This window comes from Lactuca virosa, chromosome 4 (assembly GCF_052849685.1).
Source record: "Lactuca virosa cultivar CGN04683 chromosome 4, Lactuca_virosa_CGN04683_v6, whole genome shotgun sequence".
Classification (NCBI taxonomy): domain Eukaryota; kingdom Viridiplantae; phylum Streptophyta; class Magnoliopsida; order Asterales; family Asteraceae; genus Lactuca; species Lactuca virosa.
The window spans coordinates 237365716-237379630 of record NC_136429.1 but is presented as its reverse complement, the minus strand read 5'-3'; positions in this window follow the sequence as shown (position 1 = coordinate 237379630).

The following is a 13915-nucleotide window of genomic DNA, read 5'->3' as shown; positions in this document are numbered from 1 at the left end:
TCCAAGTTTTCTATTCATCCCGGGGCGACGAAGATGTACAGAGATCTTCGTCCTGATTACTGGTGGCCCTACATGAAGCGGGATGTAGCCTGATACGTCGAGAGGTGCCTGACCTGCAGGAAGGTCAAGGCGGAGCACCAGCGGCCTCATGGCAAGATGCAGCCATTGGACATCCCCATGTGGAAATGGGAAGATATTACCATGGATTTCATCACCAAGCTTCCCAGGACCGCGCGGGGAGTGGATTCCATATGGGTCATCGTGGATCGGTTGACCAAGAGTGCCCATTTCATACCGATCCAGGAGAGCATTTCGGCCGAGAAGCTGGCCGACATCTATATTCGAGAGGTTGTAGCTCGACACGGAGTGCTAGTCTCCGTGATTTCTGACAGAGATGTACGGTTCACTTCCAGATTCTGGAAAAAATTCCACGACGAGTTGGGTACTCGTCTGCACTTTAGCACCGCTTTTCACTCGCAGACGGATGGTCAGAGCGAGCGGACCATCCAGACTTTGGAGGATATTCTGCGTGCATGCGTTTTAGACTTCGGTGGTAGCTGGGATACCTACCTTCCCTTAGCAGAGTTTTCCTACAATAATAGCTACCCCGCGAGTATCGACCACCCTCCCTTTGAGATGTTATACAGGAGGAAGTGCAGGACCCCGATTTGATGGGGTGAGGTTGGGCAGAGAGTCACGGGGAGTACCGAAGTGGTACTCAAGACTACAGAGAGGATCCAACAGGTCCAGAGCAGGCTTCAGACTGCTCAGAGTAGGCAGAAAAGTTATGCCGACAAGCGTCGTTCGGACCTGGAGTTCCAGTTCGGGGATATGGTCCTCCTGAAGGTGTCACCTTGGAAAGGTGTCATCCGGTTCAGGAAGCGGGGCAAGTTGGGCCTAGGTCCATCAGTCCTTTCAGGGTTGCAGCCCGGGTGGGCAAGGTGGCGTATAGGCTAGACCTGCCAGTCGAACTTAGTCAGATTCACAACACCTTTCACGTCTCCCAGCTACGGAAGTGTGTAGTAGACGACTCAGTGGTGGTACCACTAGAGGACATTCAAGTGGATGACAGCCCGAACTACATTGAGCGATCAGTGGTTATCCTCGACAGGAAGTCGAAGGATCTGAGGAACAAGAGGGTCGAGCTGGTGAAGGTGCAATGGCAGCACCGTAAGGGCTCAGAATGGACTTGGGAGCCGGAGGACGAGATGCGGGAGCACTACCCCGAGCTTTTTCCAGATGCAGCAGCAGACTTCAAGGACGAAGTCTAAAATAAGTAGGAGAGAGTTGTAACACCCGGTTCCTGGTACATATTTTAAATTTAAAAATTGTATGTTTTACACTGGGACTCGGCGAGTTGGAGGCCCAACTCGTCGAGTAGACTAGACTTTGGACGCGGGTTTTAAGTAACCTACTCTGCGAGTCGGGAGCCCGACTCGGCGAGTAGGACTGTCTGGATGAAACCCTAATATTTAGGGTTTGCACCCTATTTAAACGCCTTATCTTGTCCCAACCTAGCCTTCATCGCCTCTTTCAGTCCAAAAAAGCCCGAACTCGAAACCCTAATCATTTATTGAGTGTTCTTGAGCTTTTTGGTGCCATTTGTGTGTATTTGAAGTTTGAGAAGGAGAAGGAAGCTTGAGAGATCAAGAGGAAGCAAGAAGATCAAGAGGTTTTGGCACATTTCCAACTCATTTGAGGTATAAAGCTGAAACCTTGACCATCTATCTCTTAGATCTTTAGTTAGGGTTACCTTTTCTAAGCCTTAAAAGTGCCATATTCGGGATTTTGGGGTTATAAAGGGGTATGACTTCAGATCTGGAACCATTGAGGGTTCCTATGGCATAAAGGTGCCAACTTCATTGCCATAAGAGCCCCATGCACCTTGTAGACTCCATTTTAGGGCCATTTGTGCCAAATACCCCATGCATGAACGTCAAGTTTGTAACTTTACGTGTATTATGGGCCCTAAGAGGCTAGATCTATGTTTTGAATGTGTTAAACCCGACTGAAATCAACTGTATGGACATGGACTTTGGGGGACTCGGCGAGTCGCTCATGGGACTCGACGAGTTGGGGTATGGTTCCCCAACCCTTTTCTGCTTTGATCGAACTGGTTGAGTCTAGAAGAGGACTCAACAAGTTAGATGTGAAACTGGACCTGGAAATCATGGAACTTGGTGAATTCAAGGACAGAACTCGGCGAGTTCAAGGCAAGTCCCAACTGCATGAAGACGAACTCGACGAGTTCATAAGGAACTCGGCGAGTCTAGGGCTAAATGTGCCTTCTTGCATGAAGGAGGACTCGACGAGTTCAAGGATGAACTCGGCGAGTCAGTTGAAGAATGTCCCGACTTGGTATGAAGGAGAACTCGACGAGTACGTGCAAGGCTCGAAGAGTAGGGTCGGGGGTTTTAGTGTTTTAAGGATTTGGGGACTCGGCGAGTTGTTGGGTCAACTCATCGAGTCGAAGTCAACCAGACGTTGACTTTGACCCAAGATTGACTTTGACCAAGGTGTTGACCTTGACTTTAGCTTTGACCTGAGTAACCCTTGTAAGGGTTAAGAGTATGTAATGGAAAAATAAGTAAGGTTGTTATGTGTAGGAATGGAGAGGAGTTGATCCCGACAGCGAGAACAGTTCAGACACTTCACGACACTGAGGTGAGTTACCTTCCAGTAGATGTGGGTCTACGGCCACAATGTCGGCCCACTAGTAGGAGTTGTTTTCTAGATAATTGTCTTTGTGATAATTATCTAGGTTTGCTACTATCTGATATGCTTTATGTGCTAGGATGCTCTGTTATATGTGTTAGTAGTAGTAGGGGTGAAATAGTCCCCGAATATCGATTGAAAGATACTGAAGGGGTAGTCAGTACCCATGCATGCCTAGCAATATGTTTATGTTATGTTATTATGTGGTAGTGGTAGGGGTGAAATAGTCCCCAGTAGTCGGTTGAGATATACCGATGGGTAAGTCAAGCACCCCAGAACGGCTTGACATGGGTAAGTCAAGCACCCTAGAATGGCTTTACATAGGCAAGTCAAGCACCCCAGAATGGCTTGACCAGGGTAAGTCAAGCACCCCAGAACAGCTTGACATGGGTAGGTCAGGCACCCCAGAATTGCCTGGCAGTATGTATGTTGTATGGTATATGGTATGATGAGGGAACTCACTAAGCTTTGTGCTTACGGTTTTCAGTTTTGATTTCAGGTACCTCTTCGTCGAAGGGGAAGGAGCCGACACGGTAGCAGCGCTTCGCACACACACGATTTCCGCATTTTGAGATCCATGTGATTGTACTCTGACATTATTACTATCGATGATATGATTTTTGAGACATGTGATTATGATTTGATGGATTTTTATGATATTGACGATGTTTGTCAGTAAACGGTTTTATAAGTAATATAATTAAAACAAAATTTTTGGTCTTGAAAATTGGGATGTTACAGCTGCGATGAAGCCAGAGAGCTTGTGGAGTTGTGATTTCCCCGATGTGTATATTTGATGCGTATTCTGATGGTTTATATGGTCTATTTTCAGTATGGTGGTATTACGAGGTAGACCAGTTGGCAGTTCCGGTAATGGGGAGGGTTCAGGCTCAGGTTCTAGAGTCGGGCAACTTGATGACCAGAAGAGGGAGTTCATCTCGTCTGACATTACACACAATATTCTTGAGAAGACTTCTATGATCTTTGGAACGATTAAGGAGGGTATTCTGGAGATTCTTGATGAGCGGTTGAGCGCCTTTCACGCTGAGATTGTGGCTTTGGTCGGGACGTGTTCTCTGACTTTCAGGGAGTTCAGGGTATGTGGAGCTCCAGATTATCACGGGGCAAGGGACCCCATTGTGAGCAACAGGTGGTTAGCATATGTTGCTAACGCCTTCTGTACCAGCCGATGTCCCGAGGGGGACAAGGTCAGACTAGTTTCATGCCTCTTGAAGGATATGACATGTAATTGGTGGGAGGAGGAAGGGCGTGCTGTGGGTGATGATGTTGTTGATTTGATGACCTGGTGTGATTTCTCGACCAGGTTCCGAGCCGAGTTTGCACCGGTGATTGAGGTGCAACAGCTGGCACGAGAGTTCAAGGATCTCCGCCAGACTACTGAGACGATGGTTGAGATCACCGCTATGTTCAGGGAGAGGGCACTTCTGGTTCCGCAGTATGTGGCGGACGAGGAGATGAAGAAGGCCCGTTACCATGAGATGTTGAGGATGATATTCAGCAATTTGTTACCATACATACCATTGGGCATAGCCCTCACATTAGGCCCAACCAGCACATTGGGCCTAACCCACCATAATGGGCCTAGCCCTGCCAGATCAATGGGCCCAACCCAATCATACAAATGCAAAAGTCATAAAGACAGTTAGCACCTACATAACATACAATGGGCCTAGCCCTTCCTGATCCTTGGGCCTAGCCCAACATACCATGCAAGAGTCACAAAGACATCTAACATATCAGAACCTAGTGGGCCAAAATTAGTGCCTTCGACCCACGAGAACAGTGAGGAGACTCACCTCTAGCTGCTGAAACACTCGAATAAATCTCTGACTGTTGGTCCGAAAAAATCTCCATGCTATCAACATCAAATTGTAACGCCCGTAGATCCGGGCTAGTCAATTTAGAGATAATAGGGGTCGAAAACGACTTTTCGACAAAAGATTATTTAGAATAAATAATCTTAACCGAGTTGTAGAATATGTCTCAAGGGTTCCGTACATATAAGGAACGCCGAAATCCGAGTTATAACGAAGAAGTTATGGCCCGTCGAAGTTTTTCGGCAAAACCGGCACGACACCGGGAGACGTAAATAGTGAATTTACGATAGAGGACTTTGTAGCCTTAGTGATCTAAACAAAAGTTGTAGTATACGTTAAACCGAGAACATACAAAAAAAGAACGCCCAAATCTGACTTCGTATGAGGAAGTTATGAATTTTCTAAGATTTGGCATAGCAGTGCACGGCCCGAAACTCGAATTTTAGTTCGAGCGGTTTTTGGCCTACGCAACCTAAATGAGAGTTGAATATCTCATTATTAGGAACTCAACGATAAAAAGACAGACGAAAATGGAGTCTGTATGAAGGAGTTACGAATCCTTCGTGGTCATTTAACAGTCTAATCTCCTCATACTGTTAAATTTAAGATCGGTCGAGAATTAGCCGATGGAGTCTAAATGAAAGTTGTAGATCTTGTTTTTACCTACGCGTGGATATAAAGAACTTCGAAAACGGAGCTCGTATGCGAAAGTTACGGGGTTTAGAAGTCGGCAGGGTGCTGTGCGAAATCGGGTGACGTGGCTGAATATGGGCCAAGGCTTTTTCCCCAAGGCAAGCCACAAGGTGGTGACACCTGGCCATGGACTTGACGAGTAGGACCCCCTAATCGACGAGTAGAGCTGTTTTCCAGCCTATAAATAGAGGTGCCGGGTGAAGCATTCTTTTCACACCTTCCAACTTCACTTTCTCTCTCTATAACCTCTCTCTAGCTCCCCTTAAGCCCCCTAAAGTAGAGGTAAACCCCCTAGCACCCGAAGGAAGCCCCGAGGCTCCCGAAGCCCCGAGAAAAGAGCCTTTTGGCTCGGGAACGCTGCTCCAGCGAAGCCCGGTTTTCGAGAAAAACCCGCTGTAAGTGAGCTACGCCTAACCTATCTTTAGTATAGTTTATGTTTCAATATAGTAATATTATTAGGAACTTATAATGAGTATTTGGGCTATTATTATGAGTTATATAAGTGTCGTTATAATATATTTTTAACCAACTCGCGGTACGGGGAATCTGGTTTAGAGGGCCGCATAGGGTTGTTGGATTTCAGAAGTGCTATATGCCAAAATGGTTCTGCCCTCTGGTGTTTTATGTCTGGCCCCTGTCTGTACATAGTGGTTGGAAAATATTGTTTAAACACTTATATAATAGTAATAATATCTAGACTATTAATTAGTCTCGGTGAATATTAGACTAAACCCTAGTGGTAATGGTACTAGGTTTTGTCGAAGGAAATTGTTTTAAGAGTAGCGAAGTGCTGTCCTAGTGCCGAGTCACCACCATATCAGGTGAGTGCATAGTTACTTTCATCTTACACATAGATATGAAGTATTTTATATAAGTTACGTGCTATGTGTGTATATTATCTGAATACTTGTTGTCTATGTTGGATGAATGATTTTATACATGTTTTAAATGATTCAAACTGTATATTTATTTTATATCTACAAATATGTTGGGATAAAACATGGGTAGATGAAATAGTTGGTGTGTGATAGAATAAAATGATAAGAGATAGGTGATGATAGGAAGGTGGTGATAATTAGGTGAGGATAGATAGGTGATGATGAATCGGTGATGTAGGAGGAAAGATACCATAACCTTGTCCGACAATGTGGAGATGTAGTCATCTACCAGAGTATAGATGGCGACCACAGACTATTCTAGACAACCCCATGGAAACACCAGCAGGCTCATAACCTGTAGGTGATGAATTACGAGTTCAGGCGATGTTGTAACTACGTATTCATGTGATGATACTCTAACCTTACAATGAATTACGAGTTCAGGCGATGTTGTAACTACGTATTCATGCGATGATACTCCAACCCTTACTAAGCGTGTATTGAGGGGGTAATCCCCGAATCATTACTGTCTATGCGTTGTAGGTAATGATCCTTAGGAAAAGTCCTTAGGAAAATGTGATGTAAAGAGATGAGAGGTAAATACGATATAGGAGATGACCCTTAAGATAATTCTCTAGGGAATATTAAATGAAAAATGGGGATGGGCAATCGGGTTAAATGTTTGACATGTATTATGTGAAGAAACAAATTAACTATATTATTGTGGGTTGAAAACCCTATGTACTCACCAGGTTTCCCAACCTGACCCACTCAAGCTTATTTGTATCACATGTGTCAATACGAAGCCACTTTACACTGAGAGATTTAAAAGAGATGTAGATCACTAGAGTAAATGAATGTAAGTTCTGTTTATGCTTATGTTTCTGTATTGACAATGGCATCCCAAGGTTTTAAAAGGAATAAAAATACATTTCTTCAGAAATGCTTTGATAACACATTTATCATGTTTTTCTGGGAACAAATTCCGCAACATTTTTATTAAAAGAAGTACTCTGGTTTTTATAAAGCATAAACAAAATCGGTATTTTCTGGCCGTGAAAATGGGGATGTCACACAAATGACGTCCAAACATTAATTGGGTTCCGACCCATAACCAAAAGTCTAAGCTACTAGCCCATAACTAGGGTAAAAGACCATTCTACCCTTCATATCACTTGGCCCAAAGACAAGGCCCAACTCAACTACTTCCAATGCCCAAATCCTAAATGATATTCCAAAGCCCAATATGACCCAATCTTCCAAATTGGGCCCTAACCCTAAAAATTAGGGTTTTCATCTGGCTGGAGTACGCCCGCATACTCCCAGTATGCCCAACATACTCCATGAAGGTCTGCGATCCTTTTTGCCTCGTACTGCATCTTCCAATGCTCAACTAGTTCCAATGCTCATTTTCCCTTTCTTCAAGTTTTGGAACTCATTGTTTAGATCGATCAGATCTATCTCGGAGCAGTACTGCATCTTCAACTGCTCCAGGAACGCTTCCCAAGACATCTTCAAGGCTTCTCCTCGCGGCATTGTATCTGCCAATAGCTTCCACCAGCTCAAGACTCCAGTTTTCAGTTGCCTAACTGCAAAGACAGTCTTTTGTTTCTCGCTACAGTTGCAGCTCTCGAACACCATCTCCATTTCGGAGATCCAATCCATAATCTCAATAGGCTTTGGGCTTCCAGAGAGACTTGGTGGCTTCGCACCCAAGAAATTCTTATACATCCGCCTATCCTTGTCGTTTCCTCTCTCCGGGTCATTCCTTCGTTCTCCTTGAGTCTCAACTTGACTCACATGGCGACTATAGTTCCCTTCCTCCGATTGTTCGGGAATCAGCTCGGGTTGCTCAATGGGCATGGTAGGTTCGTCCCTATTTTCGTGCAACATCTGCCTCATTTCCTCCCTATGTTCTGCTAACATAGCCCGAATCATGGCTTGTACTCCAGCCATGGTGACTGGCTCAGGTGCAGCTTCTACTACAACAGGTATTTGTTGAATCGTGGGCGGTTGATTTCTGTTCCCATTTGCATTCCCAGCTCCACTGCGGGTTCTTTCCATTTTGATCTATACACCGAATAAGGTGAATTTAGATCTTTATTTAGAATAGACGTTTAAATCATTCTTATCGCTCCGAAACGTTTACATGCTAGTTCTAATATCGTAGTCGAACGTTTAGAATCCTAAACACATAAGGTTTCCAGATCCGGTCGGCAACAGACCATAGATCCGAACATATAACAACATATTTGGCACAAATCATTTAGCATATAAAAGCATTTTAGGCACAATTCCTAAAATAAGCTAGTGCTCACACCTCACAATCATCGCTTAGCATTCTAAGTTTAAGTCTAGAAATCCTAAAAATTCCTAGTTCGCTTAAACTAATGCTCTGATACCAACTGTGACATCCCCATTTTCACGGCCATAAAAGACCGATTTTGTTTATGCTTGTTTGAAAATCAGAGTAACATTTTACATAAAAGTGTTGCGGAATTTGTTCCCAGAATAAAAATATGATAAAGATTTATCAAAGCATTTCCGTAGAAATGTATTTCATTAAAAAGACTCGGGATGTCATGTTCGATACAGATCAAAAGCATAAACAGTACAATATAAACCTTACTACATTATTTCATATCTACATGCCTATATCCGTAATCCCTCATCCAAAACATCACATCTATGCTCGAGCGCCACTACCTGTAATACATGAAACTGAGTGGGTCAGGCTTGGGAGCCTGGTGAGCACATAGGGTTTTCAACCCACAATAAATAAATTTATTAATTTCATCAACCAACAATAACCCGATTACCCGTTGCCGTTATCCTCACATTACGTCCCTAAACACCTATCATAAGGGACCTAGACTAAGGATCATAATCGGGATGGACACTACTGCTAAGGGGTTTCCTCAACAATAAATGTCCTATAGGAAACCATGAGGGGGATGGAGTACACCGGCGAACACTTCGTTCACAAACACCTACAGGTTGCGAGCCTGCTAGCGTTCCACTGGACTTCCTAGAAAAGTCCGTGGTGGTCATCCATACTCCGCTAGATGACTGGAACAACGTCAACATTGAGGCCTCTCATCATTTTATTTTACCACACACCAACTATTTCATCTACCCGTGTTCTACCCAACATATTTGTAGATATAAAATACATACATGGTCCATATCTGTAAAATAAAGCTTACATCTTTTATCCAGCATAACTTTCAAAGCATAAATTACATATACGGTCTAGATCTGAAGAAAAAGTCTAGATCTGAAGGAAAGAAGTTCAGATCTTTCATCCAACATAGATCTCAAAGTATACAGTTTAGATCTGAAGAAAACGTTTAGATCTGAGATGAGAAAGTGTAGATCTGAAGGAAAAAGTTTCAGATCTGAAAGAAAGAAGTATAGATCTTTCATCCAGCAAACATCTCAGGTAAACAGATAACATATATATATACACATAGCACATAATTTATATAAAATACTTCATATCTATGTGTAAGATGAAAGTGACTATACACTCACTTGATACAGAGTGATTCAGACAGCACCTCGCTTCTAAAAATAATATTCTTTGACGAAACCGAGAAGTTTGCTTGAAAACCAAGCTCTGCGCGGGCAGAGTTTCAAACCGAAAAACTCTTTTTCTCGGAGACTCCGGGCTCTCCGGGGCTTTCCTCAAGTGCTAGGGAAGTTTCCTAGGCTTTGGGGGGGGGGGGGGGGGGCTTAGAGAGAGAAAGAAGTTAGAGAGAGAGTGAGTTTTGGTGTGAAAAAGAAGGCAGCCTCGGCCTTCTATTTATAGGCCTGAACCTTCGGACGTACGCTGGGCGTAGTTCGGATAAGGCTTCCAGCTGTCTCGCACGTGGCCTGCTCTTGGAACTGGATAAGAACAAAGTACGCTGGGCGAACTCGGCCTCGGACGCGGGGCGTAGGCGAGGGGTGGCGTGTCACTCATCCGAAGCGAGCCTTGATCATCATCGGACGGCTGGAAATCGGCCACGTCATCAACTTCGCACCAGGTTTCGCATTTTCGAGTTCCAACTTCAAAAATTTGTATCTTCCTCATACGAGCTCCGTTTTCGACGTTCTTTATATCCATGCGTAGGTGGGAACGTACTCTACAACTTTCGTTTATACTCCGTCGGCTAATTTTGACTTTATTTTATAAGTTATATTTTTAACAGGCCGGGACAGGATTGGTCCGTTAAAAATTCATAACTCCTTCATCCGACGTCCGTTTTCGTCTGTCTTTTTTGTCGATGCGCTACTATTAATGAGATCTTCGATTCTCGTTTAGGTTGTGTCGGCTAAAAACCGCTCGATCTAATATTCGAACTTCGGGCTGTATACTGCTAAGCTGAAACTTCGAAAAATCATAACTTCCTCATACGAAGTCGGATTTGGGCGTTATTTTTATGGACGCTCTCGGTTTAACGTTTTCTACGACTTTTTTTAGATCGCTAAGGCTAAAAGTCGCTCTATCGTAAATTCACTATTTACGCTTCCCGGTGCCGTGCCGGTTCCGTCGCGAAACTTCGACGCGTCATAACTTCTTCGTTATAATTCGGATTTCGGCGTTCTTTATATCCCCGGAATCCTTGTTTCGACCACTACAACTTTATGTAGAGATATCGGGTTTATCTCACACTTTAATCTCGACGCTTATTTTTTATTTTTTTTATTACACATTTATAAATAAGTAATAAGCATATAAATTCACATAATACTCAAATATTTCATCTTTATTATCTCAAAAAGAGTTACAATAGTTGACCTAGACTATTACATCATCTGATAATGCTTAGCCCCGAAACCCGGGCGTTACATCACCGCCCCGCATTAGGAAACAATTCAGAACATGGCGTTACATGTCTGAATGAATGCTTTGCACCATAATAATGTCATACACACTCTTACGTTCCCCTTCCATCTTCCACCCGAGTTATGGGTTGAAGCTCTTAACATGGAAACTCATATCCTCATTCAGGGTCGGCCTTAATGTTTGATGTGTTAAGATAGGGTTTAGGGCCCCCAATTGATAGGGGCCCCGTTTAATTTCAATCCAATGTCCGAGTATGCAAAAAAAAACGTTGTATCGATTCTTCAAGAAATCAACTCGATCGACTCAGTACACACGACGATTAAAAATCCTTCTTTTTCTCCCTTCTCCAATCGATTCAAGGCTTCAAGGCTTCAAGCAATCAAGCGATCGCTGCTGTCTTCAGTTCTTCTTGCTTCTTAATTCTCATCTTCTCGGTTTCTCTTGATGTTCGGCTGGCGGCTGGCCGACTGCTATTCTTCTCAATTTCTCATCTGCTGTCACGGACTCAGGGAGTCACGGTAATATGCATCATCACTTTTCAGTTTTGATTTTTGGATTATCTCTGAATTCTGATGATCTAATTGGGGTTAATAGCCAATTAATTAGGGTCAATCTTTTGACAATGGACATTAGTCACATTACACAACCACAAAATTTTCAAGTTTCAATGAACTGTAATTTGTTAAACTGTTAAAATTGATTGCAGTTAGGAAATGTTGACAACTTGACATTGGCAGACTACATATGCATGTTTTTTTTCATAATAAATCAACCTTATCTGCAATCTAATGAATGGTTTTTTTTTTTTCATAATATGTGATAGTATTGGACAATGTTTGGTTCCTAATTATTGACAGAATCATGTGGAATTGCATGTAAGATTTCAATTACATTTGTATATAATTGATTTCATTATAAATATAGCATACAAAATAGAAAAAGTTTTTAATTAGATTTGTATTTTAATTGTTTTTGGTTTTATCCAAATAGCATGAATGATCAAAGTTGTTAATCTTTTCAATTTTCTGAGTTTTTATTCCAGATTGGAAGATTCCATTGTTCATTGATTCCATTGTTCAATGAACTGTAATTTGTTAAACTGTTAAAATTGATTGCAGTTAGGAAATGTTGACAACTTGACATTGGCAGACTACATATGAATGTTTTTTTTCATAATAAATCAACCTTATCTGCAATCTAATGAATGGTTTTTTTTTTTCATAATATGTGATAGTATTGGACAATGTTTGGTTCCTAATTATTGACAGAATCATGTGGAATTGCATGTAAGATTTCAATTACATTTGTATATAATTGATTTCATTATAAATATAACATACAAAATAGAAAAAGTTTTCAATTAGATTTGTATTTTAATTGTTTTTGGTTTTATCCAAATAGCATGAATGATCAAAGTTGTTAATCTTTTCAATTTTCTGATTTTTTATTCCAGATTGGAAGATTCTATTGTTCATTGATTCCATTGTTCACTGATTTCAGATTGGCTGATTCCGTCGTTCATTGATTCCAGATTGACAGATTCCATCGTTTTTGAGCTTTCCATTATCTCAGGGGCGGTATAATCCTAATCCATATCTTATAAACTTATAGTTATTATTAATCAAATAATTAATGACAATGAAATTCATAATCATTATCTTGGACACAATATGCAAAATGAACTTATGAGTTTATTAGGAGAAGAAGTTAAAAGTAAAATTATTAAAAAAGTAAAAGAGGCTAAATACTTTTCAATAATACTTGATTGTACTCCCGATACAAGTCATAAGGAACAAATGTCATTTATATTACGATGTTTAGATCTTTCAACAACTCCAATTGAAGTTAAGGAGTACTTTCTAGGATTTTTAATTGTAGATAATACAACCGGTAAAGGCTTATTTGATGCTATAGTTAATGAAATTAAAAACATAGGACTAGATATAAATAATGTTAGGGGTCAAGGTTATGACAATGGATCAAATATGAAAGGAAAACATCAAGGTGTACAGAAACGATTGTTAGATATTAACCCTAGAGCATTCTACACTCCGTGTGGTTGACATAGTTTAAATTTAGTAATTTGTGATATGGCTAATTCGTGTAATAAAGCTAGTGATTTTTTTGGAGTTATACAACGTATATATTCGCTATTTTCTTCATCAACTCAAAGGTGGAAAATATTACAAGATAATATATCAAACCTAACACTTAAATCATTATCACAAACTCGTTGGGAAAGTAGGGTAGAAAGTGTAAAAGCAATTAGATTTCAAGCACCACAATTAAGAAAATCACTTTTACAATTATCCAAAAGTTGTGGAGATCCAAAAATTAAAAGTGAAGCTAAATGTTTAGCTACATATGAACTTCAAAAATATGAATTTTTATTAGGAATGATTATTTGGAATGATGTTTTGTTTGCTATTAACACTGTTAGTAAAAGTTTGCAATCAAATGATATGTGTATCGATGATGCTATAGATCAACTAAATGGACTTTTGTGTTTCTTTGAAGAATATAGAGAAAACGGATTTGAAAAGGCTTTAGATTATGCAAAAGAATTGACTTTAGAAATGAATGTAAAACCTAAAAGAACATTGTTTTAGATTAAAAATTAAAATCATTTGATGAAAATACTTTAAAAGAACATTGTTTAAATCTTGAAAAATCTTTAAAGCATGATGATAGCTTAGATATTGATGGTTTAGATTTATTTCATGAACTAAAACTTATAAGACATATTGTAAATTTAGAATGTGATACAATTATTAATATACTTAATTACATTAAAAGGTTTAGTTCTTTTCCAAATGCATATGTTGCCTATAGGATTATGTTAACTATTCCTGTAACCGTTGCCTCTGCAGAAAGAAGTTTTTCTAAATTAAATTAAGATCTACAATGTCACAAAAAAGATTAAATGGATTAGCTATTTTGTCAATTGAAAAACATTTAGT